This window comes from Pteropus medius, unplaced genomic scaffold (assembly GCF_902729225.1).
Source record: "Pteropus medius unplaced genomic scaffold, Ma_sr-lr_union100, whole genome shotgun sequence".
Taxonomy (NCBI): domain Eukaryota; kingdom Metazoa; phylum Chordata; class Mammalia; order Chiroptera; family Pteropodidae; genus Pteropus; species Pteropus medius.
In genome coordinates, this window is record NW_024344378.1 from 40,733,826 (window position 1) to 40,754,653 (window position 20,828).

The following is a 20,828-nucleotide window of genomic DNA, read 5'->3' on the forward strand; positions in this document are numbered from 1 at the left end:
TTGGGTCTTGCTGTACTACCATTTATTATGAGTCCACCGGGATTCTATGCTCAAGAGGTATCATGAATGCTTTATGCAAATGTGTCAACAAGAAATAGTAGCAGATATGCATATTGTGCATATCACTTCTGCTCATACATGCTTCATTGTCCTATCAGGCTTCACATTAAAAAAAATAATAAAACAAGAGTTCAAAGATAAAACTATAAAATATTACAAGATGGCAATAGCAGAGCATTAAACAAAACACAGGGCTCTGTGCAAAACTACACATGTTCAACATCCATGAAGCTGGCCCTGTCCTTCCTCTCTAAAGTGGTTTTCCCACAAATCAACAAATATTCTGTTATAGTTAAAAGGTTTGCAGTGGATTTGAGTTGCAGCTCTAACATTAATGACTTTGGTTAGGTAACTTAAATCCCCTGGGCCTCAGTTTTTAACAAAAAACGAGATAATATTGTATGAAATGGTAGAGAGGAATGCATTACTCCCTAGAGAAACTCAACTTTGCTTTTTTTGCCTACTTGCTCTTTGTAACTGCTTGGGCTATCATAACTGAAAATATCTTTGTTTAGATTAATTTAAAATCCTGATAGCCTCAGATTTTTGACCCATCATCTTTTTCTGTCCTGATCCATGGTTTCATTTCCCTGCTCGCATAGTACTAAGGAAAAAAGCAAAATTTCTGAGCCAAGAGACACTCTGAAGACTCTATTCAAGTCTTTCCTTCCATTTAGAAACTTTCCCATTATTAAAATTAATAACATACATATATATGACATATATATTGTATGCACACATACAAATGCATATATATTCATGTATTCTGATCATGTGCCTGTCTTCAGAACCATTTTTCATCTTTCTCTTGGTTGCTCTAAATCGCAGGGACTGAATTTTGCCAATTTTGTTTCCTAGGCTTCCTTTCTAGGTTCTGCCAATAAGAGGTGGCAGAGTAGTTTTTATTGTATTTTTCTGCTTGGAGTAGTGTTACCAGCAGTTATCACATCTCCTTCACAGTGGGCGCCCCATCACATCAGGCAGGCCCACTGAGCTTTCTGCTCCTACCTGGTGACCCTGGCTCCTAGGCTCCAGTAACTCTGCTTATTCCTTTTGTCCCTATAGCTTTGAGGGTAGAGATGGCTTATTAAAATTTGTGTTCCCTCACTTTCTCCTTTTTGTTCTCTAAAATATTTCAAATATATTTGTAACTAAGCCCCCAAATAAAATGCCCTCAATTTAATTATCTAGTTTAGGCTTTTTTTAACTAGAATATTTGTACATAATATTCATATACCTATATCATATATATATATGTGTATATATATATATATATATATATATATATATATATATATATATATATATATGTATGAGTGAAACTACGGTGAATGAGCTCTCTTGTATCCCTCAAATTACTGCGGCAGGTAAATTCAGAAATTAAAATATATTTAGTAACATTAGTGTAAGGCTTCTCTAGAGAAACAGAACCAGTGAGATCTATCTATCATCTGTCTATCATCTATCTATCTATCTATCTATCTATCTATCTATCTATCTATCTATCTATCATCTATCTATCATCATCTATCTATCATCTACCTATCATCTATCTATCATCTATCTTTCTATCCATTTATCTATCTAGATAAATTTATTATAATGAATTGGTTCACATGATTATGGAGACTGAGAAGTCACAACTTCTACAGTCTAGCCAGAGAAACAAGAAAGCCAATGATGTACACTCCAGTCCCGGTCTCAAGGCAGGAGAAGAAGCAAGTTCCTCTTGAAGATCCTCGGGCAGAGAGAATGAACTCTCTCTTGCTTAGCCTTTTTCTACTCAGGCCTACAAGGAATAGGATGAGGCCCGCCCATCTATTTTGGGGAGGAATATATGCTTTATTCAGTCTACCAATTCAAGTGTTAAATCCAGAAACACCCTCACAAACACACCCAGAATAATGTTTTACCAAATGTCTGTACACCTGTGGCCCAATCAAATCGACACATAAAATTAATCACCCCAACAAGCATTGAATCTAAGCACCCTCAGCCTCACTTGGCAGAAACCGAAGGTGAAAGAAGCCAGGGGAGGAACTTGTGTTGCTGCCAAAGACAACTGTTGTTTGTAGTTCATTATTAAAACTTGGAATTTAGAATTCAATAGCAGTCCTTTGTCATCAGTCATCAGCTACAGCAGCAATGTGCTGCATCTTAAATAAAACACTCCTCTGTTGCCCTAGGAAGATTTTAAATGGTTTCAATTTCTTTTTTCCTTCTTTCCCCCTCCCTGATCAGTTAATTTGCCTTTAGTTTTCCGTGGTTTGCTTAGCAAGTTTAATTGAGAGAAAAATATTGGGGTAATTTTCATGTTCAAAAAAATACCAGATATTTTAGTGTCTTGCTGAGATGATTTGACTACTGATGTTCATTCTCTCTTGTTCTAGTAAATTACTAATGACACACCTATTTCTTGCTGTCACTACTCATTTTTTGATTTTGGAAGCAAAGAATGATTCCAATTTTAATTCTTTATTCTGTCTTTTGTAGCTTGTAGATTTAGGTGTCTTCCAACAAAATTCATCTCATACTAGAAATACATTAAATAACTAGATTGAATTTAATCAAAATTTAGCAAATCAGTCTTATTAAAATTCTCAAATTTGAGGGCATTGCAAAAAATATGATTATCTGATAATAATGTGAAATTCCCCAAAATGTGTTATAAATAAAATTTGCAAATCATTAGATTTAGAATTTATCAGCAATGTATACACAGCTAATGAATTTTATGTAAAACTATAAATAAAGTTAAAGTAATAGACATTTCTTAAGCCACCACTTTCCACAAAAAGAAAACAACAGAGAAACCATGTCCTTAAACAGTATTACATTCCCCTCAACCTCATGATTTTAACATCTTTATTTGTTTTAGAAATCAACTGTACAGTTTCATAAATCAACCAGTAAAGGCTTTGATCATAACACATTAGTTAGTGTCTGAGTTCTCTTCTTATGAGTCATAACAAGTTTTTATACTGATTCCAAATGAATCTATGCACATATAGAAATTATGGAAATAAAGCACATGATAGCATCTGATTTTAAGGTGTTTACCAGAAAACACAGAAAAAAATAACACACCTTGTATTAATTTGTAGGTTATCACCTAAATAAAACTCTAAAGTTTCCCTTTATGGTGTGTTTAGTGTGGGTTTACTTTGACCCACAGGATATCCATTAATTTCTTACAACAAACTAGCCGCTTCCATATTTGGAAAAACTTATGTTCTATTATTATTATTATCAGCAGCTTCTTATACTCTCACTGTTGGCATGTTAATGACCAGTTACTAATATGACTTTCCTGGTTCTGGTTGTTTTTCCTGAGCAGCCACATACACACCTTTTTGAGATTGGGAACAGGCATCTATTCTTTTGGAAACCTGCAAGAAAACTTATTTTATTACTATTGTTTTTATGTTTGCTTTATATCTAAAGCAGAATATTTTTCCCCGGAAAAGAAATAACATAAAAGACCATGCGACCAAGCACTCATTTCTGGAACAATCTGCTTCCTGGAAACAAGAATTAGTTGGTTTCCATAGTGAAACATCCCCTGGCCACAGTTTCAAGGCAGGAGTCAGATATTTTACATCAAATGTAGTAAGTGCCCCTAGCAGTAAACTGAAACACCAGATACCTAAAAAAAAAAAAAAAAAAAAAAAAAAGCTGGCTTAGGGCATATAATTCTATTAGTCCACCAGCTCTTAAGTACACTCTGTATGCAGGTCTAGGTCCTCAAGGTCCTCATACTGAATGTGAGGTTTTATGAGGAACATCATGTAGCTGGTAGCATTAATCCTTACTACTCTCCCAACACAGAGGTTCTTAGCCCAGGGCTACTCCTTCAAATCCACCTGTCTATTAACACGCTATTGTTCTTATAACAAAACTAGATAATGCATTAAAATTCTGTATGATTGGGAGCATTGGATTTTAACCCAAACAACTATGATTTGAGACCAAGCTACTTTACTTTCAGTCATGTAAGTTTCTTAAATTAAACTAAATTTAATTTAAAACTTAAATTTCTGAGTTGCAATTATTTTAGATTCCTAAAGAATGGAAGCACAATTATTTAATAATCATCTACTATATATATACCAGACATGGGTTAATTGCTTTCCGTGATGTATCTCATAGCCTTGTTAGCTCATTGTATTGAAGAGAAAAATAGAGGTTCAGAAAAGTAGTGACTTATCAGGAAGATAAGCTGAATATGGCTTTTATGAATAGGAGTTTTATAATCAGAATGCCTAATTTCAAAATCAGCTCAACAAATAAAGACCATGTGAATTAGAGAAAGTTCATAATATCTGTGTGTCTTATTTTCCTTATATTGAAAAACAAGTGGTTTGAAAATAATACTTCTTACTTCACTGATTTGGAATTAAATGAGTAAATGTATGTGAAGGATTTATAAAAGTATCAGCCATTTATTAAACACTTAAGAAATATTAGTCACTATTATTACCTAAGATCACACAGTGAGGTGGTGACAGAGTAGGGAGTTAAACCTCAGTCCGAGAACAAGGAAAGGGTAGGTGCCATGCCATCTAATGATATATGTATAAATAGCACTGTCTCCTCTATGTTGTGTGGAAGGCTCTCTTCCTCTGCCTAAGAGAGCCCTTCCCAGATAAGTACTAAGGGACTTGGAGCAGTGCCGGCCCCGGCTGAATGAGTCCTCCTTCCGGTCTCTGGTTTCCATCAAGGTTATCACTATGCCCTCTGCAAACAATCAAGAATAAAGGGGACTCTGGAGGGAAGAAGTCCCACTATTGTCCTTGAGACTTAAACTGACTTTAGAGAATAAGTCAATATAATTATTCAGTGTCAGGAAATTGACAAATGTGCATTTCATTGACTTTTTCTCATTTCAGATAAATTCATCTTAATTATTCATCTGAATCAGAAACTATGTTAAGAACTAAATATACTTTTAAAGAAACCTTGTATTACATTTATTTGTCTTTAATTTATGTACTCTAGTTTGTTTTCTTCACCAAAACTAAAATTCGATACCAAACTCCTGTCGAAATTCTTATTTTCTTTATTATGAATAATGATTAACAATAGAGTCCTCTAATTATCATTTATAAGCTTTAGGTAACATTGGGCACATTGCAGATTTTATTTTTTAGAACTTATGATCTCCTTTTATTTTCCAAATTATTTGAAATTATCATCCTCCAAATCTCTTTGTTGTGTTTATATGTCACTCATATCTCTTCATGCTTTGTATTAGTCTTCATATTAGAAATCTCCCAAACATCTTTAACATCTTTTTTATATTAACTTCCTTGTAAGTAGTCCTGGTTTAATTATTTTTACAGCTCCTTTTTCAAGCAAACCTGAATTTTAGTAATCTTTGTCTGGTGTTGACTCTTGTTCTCATTGTCTTTATTTAAAACCCTTGTTCATCTTCTCTTTATAACTATCTTATATGGTTAACATTTGTTTGTATTTATAGTACTTTTATTGATTTAATACTACTTTATAAATCTGCATTCAACCTCATTAAATTATTAAGTGTAATGTGTTTATAGATTGGAGATATATGAATATAAAATCATACTAGATTTAAAATGTATTTAGGATACACATGCAAATATATATATATATTCTACTTGGGGATCATCTCTTTGAAAAGAGCTTTTCTGTTCAGCTGTGTTTGGGAGCATTCTGATATTCTCAGCAGGCACTGTTGTATTCAAATTTTACATATCAAAATAAATTCAGTGACGAATATTTACTATAGAAGACATCTGGATAGCCATTTATCATGATCAAAGATATATCTATTATTATATAAGATATTATAAAAGATATTACATAAGATATATGTTATATATAAGATATATAGTATGAAATATGTCTATTATTCATAAGAATCTTTAAATACAGTTGAGATCTTCAGATATGTAGGATGGACTAACTCACATCACCAATCATTCATTGAGAATCCCCAGATGATGTTATTGAGATATCTTTCACAGTGCGAGGGTAGAACTCTGCTCAGGAGGTTGTCGAGACAAATTTCACTACAGCTCTGAAAAATTAAAAGATGTGAAAAGACTAGAGCGACATTTATAAGCTCAAAGAGTTTTAGAAATGAGATATGTAATGTAAATGCATGAGACAGACAAGGTGTAAGAAAACTAGTGTTGAGCTGTTTGCATTTGCATCAAATGTGAAACATGACATACTGCATTATTATTCTAATTTTATTATAAAATAAAACCCAGACCCAGAAAATTATACAAAACGAGACTAGTTAAAGAATTATTAACCAAAGGATGTCAAAAATACAACACTGCCAGCCACTCCAGAAGCCCCACCATCACAATCAAAGCTCCTTCTTCCCTCCACAAGTAATTACCATATTGGTTTTCAAAAAACCAGCTTCCTAAGTGTATGTACAGTTTTATCATTCAAATATGGATTCCTGGAAACTGTAATTTAGTCTTGCACATTTTTTTAAAATGATATATTGTACATCTGTTTAACCTATAGTTTCTCCCTACAACTCTTTTTTATATCTATAATTTATCTGAAGACCCAAGGCTTTTTAATCTGCAGATTTTTTTTCATAGTCTAAATTTTGCTGATTATATACTTATGAAATAGTTTCCATGTTTCTTTGTCCTCTGTCTTTTCTATAAACAGACAGCTGGATCAAGAGTATTGATCAGAATCAGATTTAATCAGGTTAGCAAGACTATAGATGATGTTGTGTCTTTTATTAGGGGTACATGATGTCTGGTTCACATTAAAAGCCACTGATGCTTAAAGTCTAAATCCATTAACTCATTTGAGAATTGCATGATATCTAATTCTATCATTAAATCTAAATTATTAGTTGGCATAATTTCACAAGAAGTCATTTTTCTTCCTGTAATACTGAGTAACTCAGTAGTAGTATTTCCAGAGGAGAAGTAGAATTAGTGCTCTTTTGCTTTGCTTATCCAGTTTTCAAGATAATTTCATGGTTCCATCATACTCAGAAGATGACCAATTAGTTTAATTTGTTTTCTTAATATTATATTACTTGATGAATTTAAAAATATGTAGTGGTTTCAATAAATTGCAATTATTAACTTCAGCAAAGCTTAAATTTTGCCGTCTTGTTAAATGCCCTCTTCAGTTTGGCTCTATCTTTGGCCTACCTCAGCAATCTTATATTACACATAAGCAGTTTCAGCTCATGATATTATCACCATTAATTATGATTACTAAAAAATAGATTTTGTTGTTTAAATATAATATCTTCATTTTCTTCATTTTATACATTCCCATACAAATATTATATACATATTCTTTCCCTTTAATACTCATTTAGTGTTAAGTTTTGCATGGAACTATATATTCTCATTACCAGTGTTCATGTCGAAGTCTATTACTTAGTTGTCTGTAGCTCATTATTTAGTAGATTTCTTAAGAGGACTCATGCCTATACACTTTATACTTATTTTTTACTGCATACAAAATCACTGTTTTACATTTTTTTACTTAAGTATTTTAAATATTTTATTCCATTACTTTTCTGGCATAAATCATTTCAGTTGAAAAATCTAATCAGACTCTATTGTCCTCCTGCACACTTTTAAATTATTTGTGAGATAACCAAGGGATTTTTTAAATTTCTACTTTAAAGTCCAATAATTTTACTAGAATATATCTTGATTCTGGTCATTTGGGAAGGAGATCCTCATAATTATGTAGGGTTGTTTAATATGTAAGTTAAATATTACTATTATTGTTATTTAAGGAAAGTTTTCTTGATTTATAGATTTCATTATTTGTTCTAATTCTTGGTTTTGATTTTCTATTTTAGGGATGTCCGTTACCTGTATGTTGCATGTTCATTGCTTCTTTATTATTTATGACTCTCTCTTGAATCTTTTTTAAAATCCCTTCTTATATTTTATTTTGCTTTTTAAAAATTTACTTTGTCTCACCTCATTATTTGTCTCACAGAATTTATACAAGACATATTTTTCTTTTATTAATAACTTTTCCTTTAAATATAACATCTTCCATATCCCTCGTGACTGGAACACACAACAAATATTTATTTATTGAGTGAATTAATAAATAAAAGTTTGAATCAATGACCTTTTCATTAATACATATAAATCTCATATAGGTCGAATAAGTTTCTGATTACAATTGAAAATATCCTAAAGTTAATCCTACTAATTTATAATAATAGATAAATATTACTTTAAAATAGGGATTCTTTGTTTTTAAGTCTATATTTTTATTATATCACATATACATATACTTCCCTATACATAAGAATGCTTTCATAATTTAATAAAATGAGAATCTGAAGAAATTTTGGCCTGAACAGGTTTTCTTCCCTTTCATTACTTTTTCTGCTCTGATTTTTCTTCCTCGAGTCAGTCACCGAGGCCTACGGAGGCCTATTAGCAAGTGAGGTAAGTATCCAAAGTCTTGGTGTCAGTTTGAATCCTGGCAGAAGATTCCATTGCAGATTTTCCTCCCTGTTGGATGTTTGGGCGAGAATTATAAGGCATCTGATGATGTGTAAATGTGTAAACCACACATGCACGTGTGTATATGTATGTGCTATATCATGTAACAATATTATAATTTTAGTACATCTGTGCAAACAGGGTTCTGGCACAATTGTGTTTAATGTTTAGAACACTCTTTAAAGCTAGGCGCTATCTCTTATCACCCAGCTCTACTGATTACCACGTATATGACTTTAAACAAGTTACATACCAATTTAGGTCTTAGTTTCTATATTCATTTCCTATTGCTATTGCTTTAGGGGAGAATCCATTTACTTGCTGTTTCCAACTTCCATCTTCTAGAGGTAACCTGCATTCCTGGCTTTCTCCGTTTTCCATGCAGCTGTGTAGCCTCTTCAAATCTCTCTCTGACTTCTGCTTCCATCTTCACAACCACTTCTTTGATTCTGAGCCTCTCGCTTCCCACATAAAGAATTCTTGTGATCACATCAGGGCCACCTGTGTGATCCAAAGTAACTTTCCTGCATCAAGCACCTAATATCCATCCACAAAGTCCCTTTTGCCATTTAGGTAACATAGTATCAGTTTCAGGAATTCAGTTGTGGACATGTTTGGGTGGCCATTATTCTGTCAACTACAGCTTTTTATTCACAAAATGGGATAATAATTGTGTTTCTTCCATATAATTGTTGTGAAAGTCCAGTGATTTACTACATGTAAAACAGAATAATATCTGACTCATAGTCATGGTATTAATATGATAATTTGTGGAATATTTGGGTTTGTGAATGTCATGTGTGAGTATTATGTATTACATATAGCAGTGAGACATTGTGCATAGATGTCAATATGAGCATGTGTGTGAAGTGTTTGTGTCTGACGAGGTGATACATATGTATGTGGATGTGTCCATCTGAAGCTGTAGGTTTTAGATTGTCAGGAGGGACTCTGTGTAAGTGGAGTAATTGGCCCCTGCTTCTGCTTTTGTGTAAGGAGTCCAGAGAATAGGAATCTTCATACCATCCCTCAAGAGAAGACAGGCAGCCTGTAACTTCTGCACCACCATCTTATATCTAGAGTAACTACTTCACGCTCCGTCCTTAGTAAGAATTATGGTATTCCAGCAGCCCAACCTGACACCTAATAGCAGAGACTCATTAAATATTATTCTCTAGTAGAAGCTTGTTTCTGAATACTGGAAGAAAAACTCATACTATCATGCATTTTAAAAACTCAGTTGTTTATTAATCCAGGAAGTATTTACTGATAGAATAAAGTTTATAATAATATGATGATTTTAGAGTCTATGAGTAACTGGCTGATGGTATCACTGTGGCCAGATATAATGCAAAGAGTGGTGTCTATTGTAATGGACATTCACAGTGATGTCACAGTGATCTGATAACAGTAATTGTGATGAGTCTTTGCTGTTTACACGTTTGGGTGAATAACAAGTTATTTAAGGTATTTAAATTCAATTGTGCAAGTATAAAACATGCCCTATTAAGTATGTCATGTAATGGAAAAAGAATAACCAAAATAATGCATCTCAAAAAAAAAGATGAGATTAAATTGTCGTTTTTGCAGTCATTCAACTTTTTTAGAATTAGAGTAGTGAAACTCTAGTAATACTTTACCTGGAACAGGTCAGACCTCAGAGAAGAGATCTAGTCTGTTTCTTGGAGTCAATTAGGATGCAATGCAAGTTAACATTCAGTAAATTTGTCAGTTTTCATATACTAAACACCATCCTGGAATGAGATTCATTTGGATTCTACCATTGTAAATTGTTATAAAAATTCAGAAAGCTTATGCTAAAATTTCCCACTGCTCTTGCCACAGAAACTGAACCTTTCTCTTAAGCAAACAAAATGAACATGTTTGCATGTAGAAATGTTTAACCCACTTAGGATAAAACAAAAATTGCAAATACCTTTCTGTAAAGAAGATTCTCTACAGAATTCTCTTAACAGTACTTTATTAACTTAGTTCAAATTTCTGAAAATACTTGAAAGAAAAAAAAATTATATTGTTGCTTAACTCATGCTCTTCACTCTTTTAAATTGGTTTTTCTTCAGTCATCTTAAATTAAGAATATTTCTAAATTATTGGAGAAACTTTGTGATTAGTATTGCTGAACAAATATTATGTTTAGGAAACCAATTTAAATATATAAAAATGCATTGTTTAGCACAGTATTTTTATGTAGAAAGAATCTTCAGACTACAAATTTTCTGTTTGTCCTTTCTAAAATAAATTTTATATATTATTTAGTAATAAAAATTTGCATAGTTTCCTCTCTGAATTCTTTTTAAAAAAAGCAATCCAAGTAGAATATTCTGGTCAATAATATAAGAAAGTTTTTTGATGGTTATATACAAAATGGTTATAAGCGTCTATTACCCAGGTTAGATCTGATTTTTATTTATCTGCCTTCTGAGTCTTGGTTTTCTCAGTGATACTGAAGGGAAAAGATTTGCTGTGAGGATCAAAAGAGTTAGTGCATGTGAAAACCCTCTGTGCAAATAATTGTAGGAGCAGCCTAATGTTTCATATCTCTAGGAATTTTGTGACATTAGACTTTGCATAACAGTAAAAATGCTAAATTAATGAGAAAAATAATGCTTATGCTATAGCTCCTTTAAAATCACATGTTGAAAATTTCACCAAATTATTCTAGAATCCATGATTTTTATCTGCTGATTGCTTAGTCATGACAACTGCAATCAGTAGTCATTCATGCTACAAATACTCAGAAACAGTAGAACTACCTAACTCAAAATCCAAGGTGTGATGATTCTAGATCTGAATGACCAACTTAAAGGAACCAAGTTTTAATTATGGTGAAATGATATCAGATCTCTTCACATGTTGAGGGTGGCAGAACTAACTGCCCTCTGGCCTCTGTAGTCAGTAGTATTCTATTACTTTTCCTTAAGCTCGTATGATTAATTGCATTAAACTTCCAAAAATATTATCCATGTGTCAATAAGACAAAAAAAAAAGATTATCTCACTCATTGTAGTGAAGAGGAATACCAATTTTAGATACTGCTGTAGTGTCTTCAAATCAAAAGTTGGATAGTTATAGGATTTTGTAGTCTGGTCATTGAAGAAAATGTCATTCTTAAATCATTATTTAGTTGTTAGAATTACAAACACCTAATTTTGCAAGTTTAAAAATTCAGATATGATGTAATTCAATTGGTATATAATTTTAGATTCTCATATTTTCTTTGTTATTAGACTTTAATTTCTATTTTTAAATTTAACTTTTCCTCATAAATTGCATATTGCAATTAAATTTTTACAGTTATTATCATAGAATTGTATATCCTAATAATATAAGATTTATTAAAGTTTATTTGTGTCTAGATTCCCTTGAAATTTTATTAAAGCTAAGAATTCATTCCTCAGGGAAATGCATATACATGTAAAATATTACAAAAAATTCTAGGGAGTCAAGGTGCTCCTGAAGTTCAATCATGAATATTTTGGGGATGATTTATTTAAAAATTAGACATTAGAGAAAGAATCATTAAAAACTGAGAGTAAGAGAAGTATGTCACTTAACAGTATTATTGTATATTTTTTCAAATTTTCCAATAGTAAGAAATTAAACAAGCAGAGAAAATATAATAATTAGAGATAGACAAAATTATTATTTTTTTCAGACATTTTGATTACGAACTCAATCTCAAGGGAAGCTTGAATTCTGAAAAAAAATACAATTAACGAATTCAGTTAAGTGTCTACATACAAGTAATATATGCAAAAATTAATAGCTTTTATATCTCAGTAATAACTAGGTCAAAGATATAATAGCAAAGAGATAATATTCCATTCAAAATATTAATGAAAAATGAATGCCTTGGAGCATGTAATAAAAAATGTGCAAGAACTATATAAAGAAAGCTACAAAGTTTACTGAGAAATGTAAAAGTAGATTTTAATTTGAAGTGGCATAGTATGCTCCTATAAAAGAAAACAAAATAATATAGATAACAGTTCTTCAAAACTGAATCAAAGCTTAATACAATTTCAACTAAAATTCCAATGACTTCTTGTTGGAATTCAAAAACATGTTTCTTAAACTAATATGAAATTAAAAAATGGATGAACTGAACAAATTAGAAACATTATGTTAAAGATTGCAGGTATCCTAATACAATATTTTACACAAATGTAACAAAAGTAGTATTGACAAAATAATGTGTAGAGAGATCAATGAAATTAAATACTTATCTCTAAAATATACTACAACATGGACAAATATGTGCTTCGAGGTTTTATTAGGTAGACTTTTTCTTTTATTATTTTTTGGAGGGGTGTTGAATTGAAGAAAAGGTCTAAATCTAAGTGATTTTTGAAAAACTCTAGATGAACATAATTTAAATACTTTATGTTATCAAATATAGAACTATAGAATTATAATATAAATCTCTAAGAGAGGAATGAAGTTAACATTTTTTTAGTGAATAGGGATATTATTTATAAAGAATCTTCCAAGACGTCCATTTAAACATTTAAATTAATGAATTTCTATACACTCATACAAACCATGATATCATTTAAAAACTCAGGAATAAAATTAGAATATCCATAATAAAAAAATTTAACTTTAATAGTAATGAGAATAAACTCATTAGGTATTATTTTCATCAAAAAAATAATCCCAAATAAATAAAAATTTAAAATTTTATTTGACCATTTTAAAAGCCAAATTAAAAAGAACTGATAAGAAAACAACAAAAAGATGGAGCTAGAAAAGTAGAACAGCTTAATAGGAAGAGAATTGGTTGTCAAATAGTATCAAATGTTAATACAAATTTTTCTTTGGATATCTAAGGAGGTTTTGAAATTTTGACATTGTTGGTGTCCTCCAAGAAAAATCTCAGTTTAAATATTAGAAAGTATGATACTTGGTAAATCCTTTGATCCTAGGAAGTTTGGGGGACAAGATAGAAAAAAAACTAACATATAATGCTCACTTTTTATGCCTGAAATTTTGAAAGAGGTTTCTTTCATTCTTAGGATTCCGAAGGTAATGGATCATAAAAGTGTACTCACTACCACAAACATTATGAGCATCCCTTGGGGAGCAATGGTGATCAAATACTGGTTGTATGTATGTGGGAAAAGATATCAGAAAACTAGAAGCAGCTGAAAGAAAACTTTCTCGATGGCTCTTTTTGATTCTTTGATATATCCTTGTGTATAATTTAGCTGTTTAAGACAGAGTTGACTCCATCAAAATGAGAAATTTCTGTTTAATCAAGAATGCCCTAGATGAAATTTAAAGATTAGTGTAGACTGGGTAAATATATATAAATCTCTAAAGCCAACGATGTATTAACGTACATAGTGTACATGGAACTTCTTTAAATTGAAAAAGAAAAGGTATAAAAGCCAATACAAAAATAGGCCAAGAATATGAATAAACAATTCAGAGGAAGAAAAAAAATGAAAGACTAATGTACATATAAATGCTCAACCTCGCTAGTAACCAGGGAAAAAAATAAATTTACACAGGGAAATATCAAATAACTTGATACTGGTGACAATTAGAAAGCTAGATATTAGTATACATGACAATTATATGAGGAACAAAGACCCTCAAGCAATGCTGGTGTATCTGCGGATGTAGCCAGTCCAAAAAAAAAAAAAAGTTGTAATTTAGAGATTGTTCTAACTGTAATCATTGTTGTTCTTGTTATTAAAATATTACCATTTTAGCCAATATGTTACAGAGAGGGATAAATTTTTTTTCTTAAGTTTCTATATTTAATCAGGATTTTTTTTGCTGTCTACACAATTATCTTTATCATCATCATTGTCATCATCATCACCATTTCCACATATAGACTTTTAACATAAAACATAGTTTCTATGCGAAATGCATATTTTTATTAAACTTCTTATGAAATTTTATTTATAATTTAAAGGTAACTTCCACAACAAATACATTTAAGTCTTCTGTTTTTTGTTTTTATAATGGCATATATTTATTATGTAAGATGCCAAGTTTCCCTTATTTCAGTATGGCCTATTTGTATTACAGAGTTTAGTCTTCCTGTACTGGTAATTTTATAGTGATTGTCTAATAAAGGAACAAAGATCTATCAAGTAGATGGTATGCCTTATTCAGTGTTTATATCTTAGTTTAATTTGGGTTAAATATCATGATGTGTGAGGAAAAGCTGGTGAGTTTTCATCATGACCGTATGAATATGACAAAAACTGAGTAGCAATGTGTTAATACAGATAGGATACTTGAGACTGATCTCAAGAAATAATATGTAATTTCGAATGAGGTTAATAAACAATTGGATTCCAAATTAAGTAGAAGATTATTTTATGACACCAAAATGTTTGATTATTGATTTTTTGATGGGCTCACCCTAAAGGACTGATAATGATCTGCTTGTCACAAAGTTATTGCAGTGCTTTTGGTGAATTGAACATATAGCCCTGTAGTTTCTAACTACATTAATCATTTTTTCTATAATCTTATTGTTTATAATCTCATTATTCATTGATAAAAGCCTAATTCTATCCTTAACAGTCTTGTAAAATTGTTCTCAGCTTAACTATACAAAGAGGTAAAGTAGTACTGTAGAAATGTAATTTCTTTTGTGCCACATGAACATTTGTTAGGATTAATATAGGCCAGGCAGGTTCCATGTCATAACATGTAAGAACTATATTCTCTAATCATAACATATTCAGGTAGCATTTGAGTCTCCTGTATCAGTAGATAGGCAATTGATGAAAAGCTGTATTCATAGTCTTATGTCATGAATAAATCCATCTTCAAAGTTCACAGATGTATAGTCCCCTGGATTTTATGCATTAAAATCATAAAAATATATATACTGAATGAATAAATGAAATCTCATTCCTTACCTTTTTAAGTCATACAGCTTCCATTACTGTCTATTCTTACATGTGTATGTGTGTATGTATGTGTGTATTATTGTGTGTGTGTGTGTGTGTGTGTGTGTGTAAAGCATTTTTATAATAAAACTTATTTTTATTACAGTCTTCGATGAGTACATGAGAGAGTTTGGCTCCAAAGAATTTAACAGCTTCACTAAATGGATCCAAGATAGTGAAGTCAGTTTTAAATCATAATCCTCTTAATTCCCAATCCACTGCATCCTCTACTTTTGGACTCTAACATTGTACCTTGCAAAGTAAGGGATTTATGGTTTTTTTATATATCTCTCTGTCCTCCTTGTGTTATTGCCTCCCTCTTGGTTTGTCACATTGACTTTAATATAGGTAAAGATTAAATTCAAAGTAATAATTTTTTGAGTACCATTTGGTGCCAGAAACTGTGCTTGGCGTTGGTAGTACAATAATGAGTGAAACATTAGCTCTTTCTAACAACCACACTTTTCCCTGGAGAACAGAACCATTCTATGATGTGATACAATGATATTACTATTAATAGTTAGAGTGAAAATAAAGAGAATGATAACTAACATTTTTTAGTGCTTTGTGACAGCAATTTTCCTGCATGCTTTCCTTATGAACTAAATAAATGGAATAACTCAGTTTATCTTCACTGTATCTTATAAAACAGATATTTCTATTTTCTTCATTTTGCGTAAGAAACTTGAGTCACCAAGAAGTTAAATAAAATATTGCCAAAGTAAATGGCATAGGTTATATTTATCTGAGCACTACAGTTCCAGGACTTTTCCTTGAAACTACTATACTATACTGTATCTCAATTGAAATAGATAGTGATTTATAAAATTTATACTGAGGAGCATTTAATGGTTAAGAAGAGCGATCTCAGGGGTACTTCATATAAAAAATAAAAGTTAAAATGGTCCTTAAAGCATGAGTTTGACAGATAGATACAAGGCAGATAAGAGTATTGTATAGAAACCACACCATGAAGAAAAGCATCAACCTATATGTGGCCTCACAGTGTATAAGCCCCATGAAAACAGAAACCTCATTTGATTTGTACATTGCTAGATCACCAGTGCCTAGAATAGATTCTGGGTTATTACTAAAAGGTATTAGGAGAAATAAAAAAAATGCCACTAAATTTTATACCCTAAGCCATAAACAAAATTGTCGGTAGTCTTGTGTGCATATTAAAATTGTCACTGCAAGGATAGTATGCTAAACAATTTTAATATTATATTGTCTTCATTAAGTATAATTTGAAAAAGAAATTTCTCAAAGCTTTCTCTCCACACCCATACAAACCAGTGAAAACTTTAATAAAAATATCGACTATATGCAAACATGGCCTTTATAATCTAAAACTTCTCACTATGTTGTGCTCTTTCACACGTTCTTCATAGTGCATGTTCTTATGCAATTTCTTGGAGTTTTTGAGATTTTTTTCTTAAACATTCCCCTGCTTTTTAATATCTGGGAAAAAATATCCTTTGGAAACCTATCTCAAACAAAGGCAAATTTGAAATGTAAGCAATCTAGGTTATCAAACTTCTAATGACAAGGAAAGTTCATAAATTCTTGATAAGAACATACCAATGTACTACAATTTAATTTAATGACCATAGAAATGGGTCCTAGATAAATTACTCTAAACCATAATCAAGCTTATGTGGCACAACAATGGTAATTAAAAAATATAATTTTATTAAACTATAATCACCGTGATTAAAAAAATGAATGTCAGATCGAACAAAGTAACCCTGTTAATTGAGCAGAAAACCAATTGTCAAGAATTGATGGGGTTATATTTTCTAGTGCCAGAGTATCACAGGGAAAATGTTAGCATTGGAAATGTAACACTAACAACTATCTTCATTTATTTTTATTTATTTTTTATTAAATTTATTGTGGTGACATTGGTTAATAAGATTATATAGGTTTCAAGTGTTTAATTCAATAATATGTCATATATATATTGCATTATGTTCACAACCCAAAGTCAAATCTCCTTCTGTCACCATATATTTGACTCCCATCATCCTTATCTACCTCTACTTTCATTCTGGCAACCACTAAACTATTGTTTGTGTCTAGTTTTTGTTCGTTTGTCTTGTTCATTTGTTGCTTTCAGTTTTATATTTCAGATATGAATGAAATCATATGATCCTCATTTTTTTCTGTCTCATTTCATTTAGCAGGATAATCTTAAGATCCATATATGTTGTCACAGATGGCAGTATTTCATTTCCACCAAAAAGATATTAGAAACAATACACAAAAACTATCTTTAATACATGTAACTTCCAATGAAGAGTTATAGTTTCTTGGAGATTTTCTGAATCATCAGATCAGTGAGAATATCTAACATGTTAGTGACTTTTGGAAGGTCCATTTAAAGTTCTCCTTGCCAAAGAGTTGTCGTACTAGGGAGTTGCTTTTTCATTTTCATTCCTCTCTGAGAAGGGCTCTTCAGCATTACACAAATTGTCTGTTGTACATGTGCTCAGCTGTTGATTTGCATAGAAAAATGTCAGTGCTTCAAAGATTCCATAATAATTAATGAAAATAAAACTAGGAATAGATGAAACGAGATAATTTTTATATTCCAAGTCATTCATAGTTATATAGGGAGTTCTGGAAGGCCCATTAAAATAGATTATTATAACAAGGCGAATTAATGGTTTCTTCAGAGTTAAAAAATAAACTTGATTAGCTATATGAGAAATTCATTACCAAAAATCATTTTTCAAATCTGAATAATAAATTATAGGCTATGTAGAACTAATTTAGATCTATTTGTGTGTGACATATTTGACCTGCCTTTGTTTATGGAATAAATGCAGCTGCTCAATGTGTTTATATAATAACTAATTAATGTTTGATGGTCCATCAACTTGATCTATGAATGCTGTAAAGAAAGAAAATAAAAACTGCTAAACTGCATATCATGCTCTGAAGTAGCCAAGATTCTTCTGGGGGAAAAAACTTTGAAGTACATTTTTAAAAAGAAATATTTTATTTTCTTGCACAATAATATGCATATTAACTACATCACTTCAGAAGTGATGTTTTTCCCTTAAGTAAATCCATTACTAATAGAGTCCTTATTCATCTTTTTCTATTTAAAAGTAATACACAATAATTTCAAAACATCATTTTAAAAATAATGTATTTGATGTAAATATCTTTTAGGGGCATGCAAAGTTAATAAGGAAAACAGTTTTTCATATTAGAAAATTTTATACATTTATTAGATTTATGCATGCTGACTTTTTTTAATTTAAAATAAGAATGTAAAAGCTAACTTTAAAATTTCTATTTAATTCATGGCTAGAGAACAGGCATTTGTCTATTCTCTGTTCTGAAACTTTAGTTTCATTCAGTGAAAATCAAAAGGAATAATCCCATAAGTCAAACAGAATGTGTATATGTGGTTATCAATAGATGAAAACTTAATAAATTTTTGAAATACAGAATACGTAAATTGATTAATGAAATAAGAAAAGTAAGCCACTGTTTAGGATAGATGTACAGCTTAGGTGAACATGATTTGATACCTCTGGTTCAAAAAATGGGAAAACAGATAGGGGCTACAAAAGGAGAATTGATCCTGTTTAACTGAGTAACTAGATAATTTAATTATCCTACATGCCTTCCTTAATTTGAGAGCAGAGCAGCCAGTTTTTTACCATCTAGTCTAAAAATAAAGGAATTCTCTCTAAAAAAATTTAGTGAACGGTTTGGTTCCTAGTGTTGGAATTAGTACCTCTGAATTAAGTGCTCTTCACTCTGGCATTACCTACATATCGAGAGAGGAAAATCACAATAACATAATAGGAAACACATCAACTGGGTCCTTCATTTCTCGATGAACAATCAAAACCAGTAGCATGAGAGACAAAGCTAAAAAAAAAACTAAAATTCTCTTAATTCCATAATTAAGAGAGAAAAATAATTTGAGGCACAGAACACTATCAACAACAACAAAAAAATTTAAAAGAAAAAATAGAGTGATTTAATTAAAATTAAAATATAATAGGGAACTGGAAGATAATTTTTTTTAAGGAGTTACTTCTTGAGAACAAAAAAGAAAAATCAAAAAGGAACATAACTCAGGATTCAGGAAACAGTGGACTAAAAATAGGAGTACAATAAAATGTAATCTTTGGTTGACAGCTGTGCTGTAGGCCCAAAATGAAAACAGATATCAGTAGAGCAAGTATAGAGTAGGAGTTTGAAAAGTCTAGAAGGGAATGAATGTCTCTGGGAAAATGGAATGGAGAACATGAAATTCTAGATAAGGTAGTCATACTGTGGGTATGGGAAATTTTTGTTATTCTCGTGTTAATAAAAAAGAAAAGCAAAAAAAAAAAAAAAAAAAAAGCCTGAGAAACAAAATGTGTACAAGAACATTATCATTTACATATAAAACACACATTAAATGTGACTAGGATTTTTAAAAAACGTGTAGAATGACAGTAACTGATTTTCTTTTGATGATAGGAACATTTTCTTTAAGTGGCACAAGAGTCGCGATGTCAGATCTAAAGAGCTAGAAAGTAATTCTAGTATACTGGTTAGTTCTGCTTTAAAAATTCACTCAATAATTTATATTTAAATTAATATCATATATAATGTAATCATATATGATAACATCTATTGCATAATATATAGCATATAATTATATTCAATATATGATATATTGTAATGTGTTATATTTAATATAATATTTTATCTCATATTTATTGGTACATTATGATTTATATTCAATATTATACATTATATATAATATTTCTTATCTGGGAAGCTCTTTATCTGTCCTTTGATTCTAAATGATAGCTTTTCTGGGTGGAGTGATCTTAATTGTAGGTCTTCTCTTTTCATCACTTTGAATATTTTGTGCCAATCTTTTCTGGCCTGCAAAGTTTCTGTCGAGAAATCAGCTGACAGTCTAATGGGAGCTCTTTTATAGGTAACTGATTGCTTTGTCCTTGCTGTTTTTAAAATTCTTTCTTTATCTTTAACCTTTGGCATTTTAATTATGAGGTGTCTTGGTGTGGGCCTCTTTGGGTTTATCTTGTTTGGAACTCTTTGAGTTTTCTGGGCTTGTATGTCTATTTCTTTTGCCAGGTTAGGGAGTTTTCCATCATTATTTCTTCACACAGGTTTTAAATTCCTCTCTCTCTTCTTCTTCTGGTACCTCTATGATTCAAATGTTGGTATGCTTGATGTTGTCCCAGAGGCCCCTTAAACTATCCTCATTTTTTTGGATTTTTTTGTTGTTGTTGTTATTGTTGTTCTGATTTGGTGTTTTCTGCTACCTTATCTTCTAAAT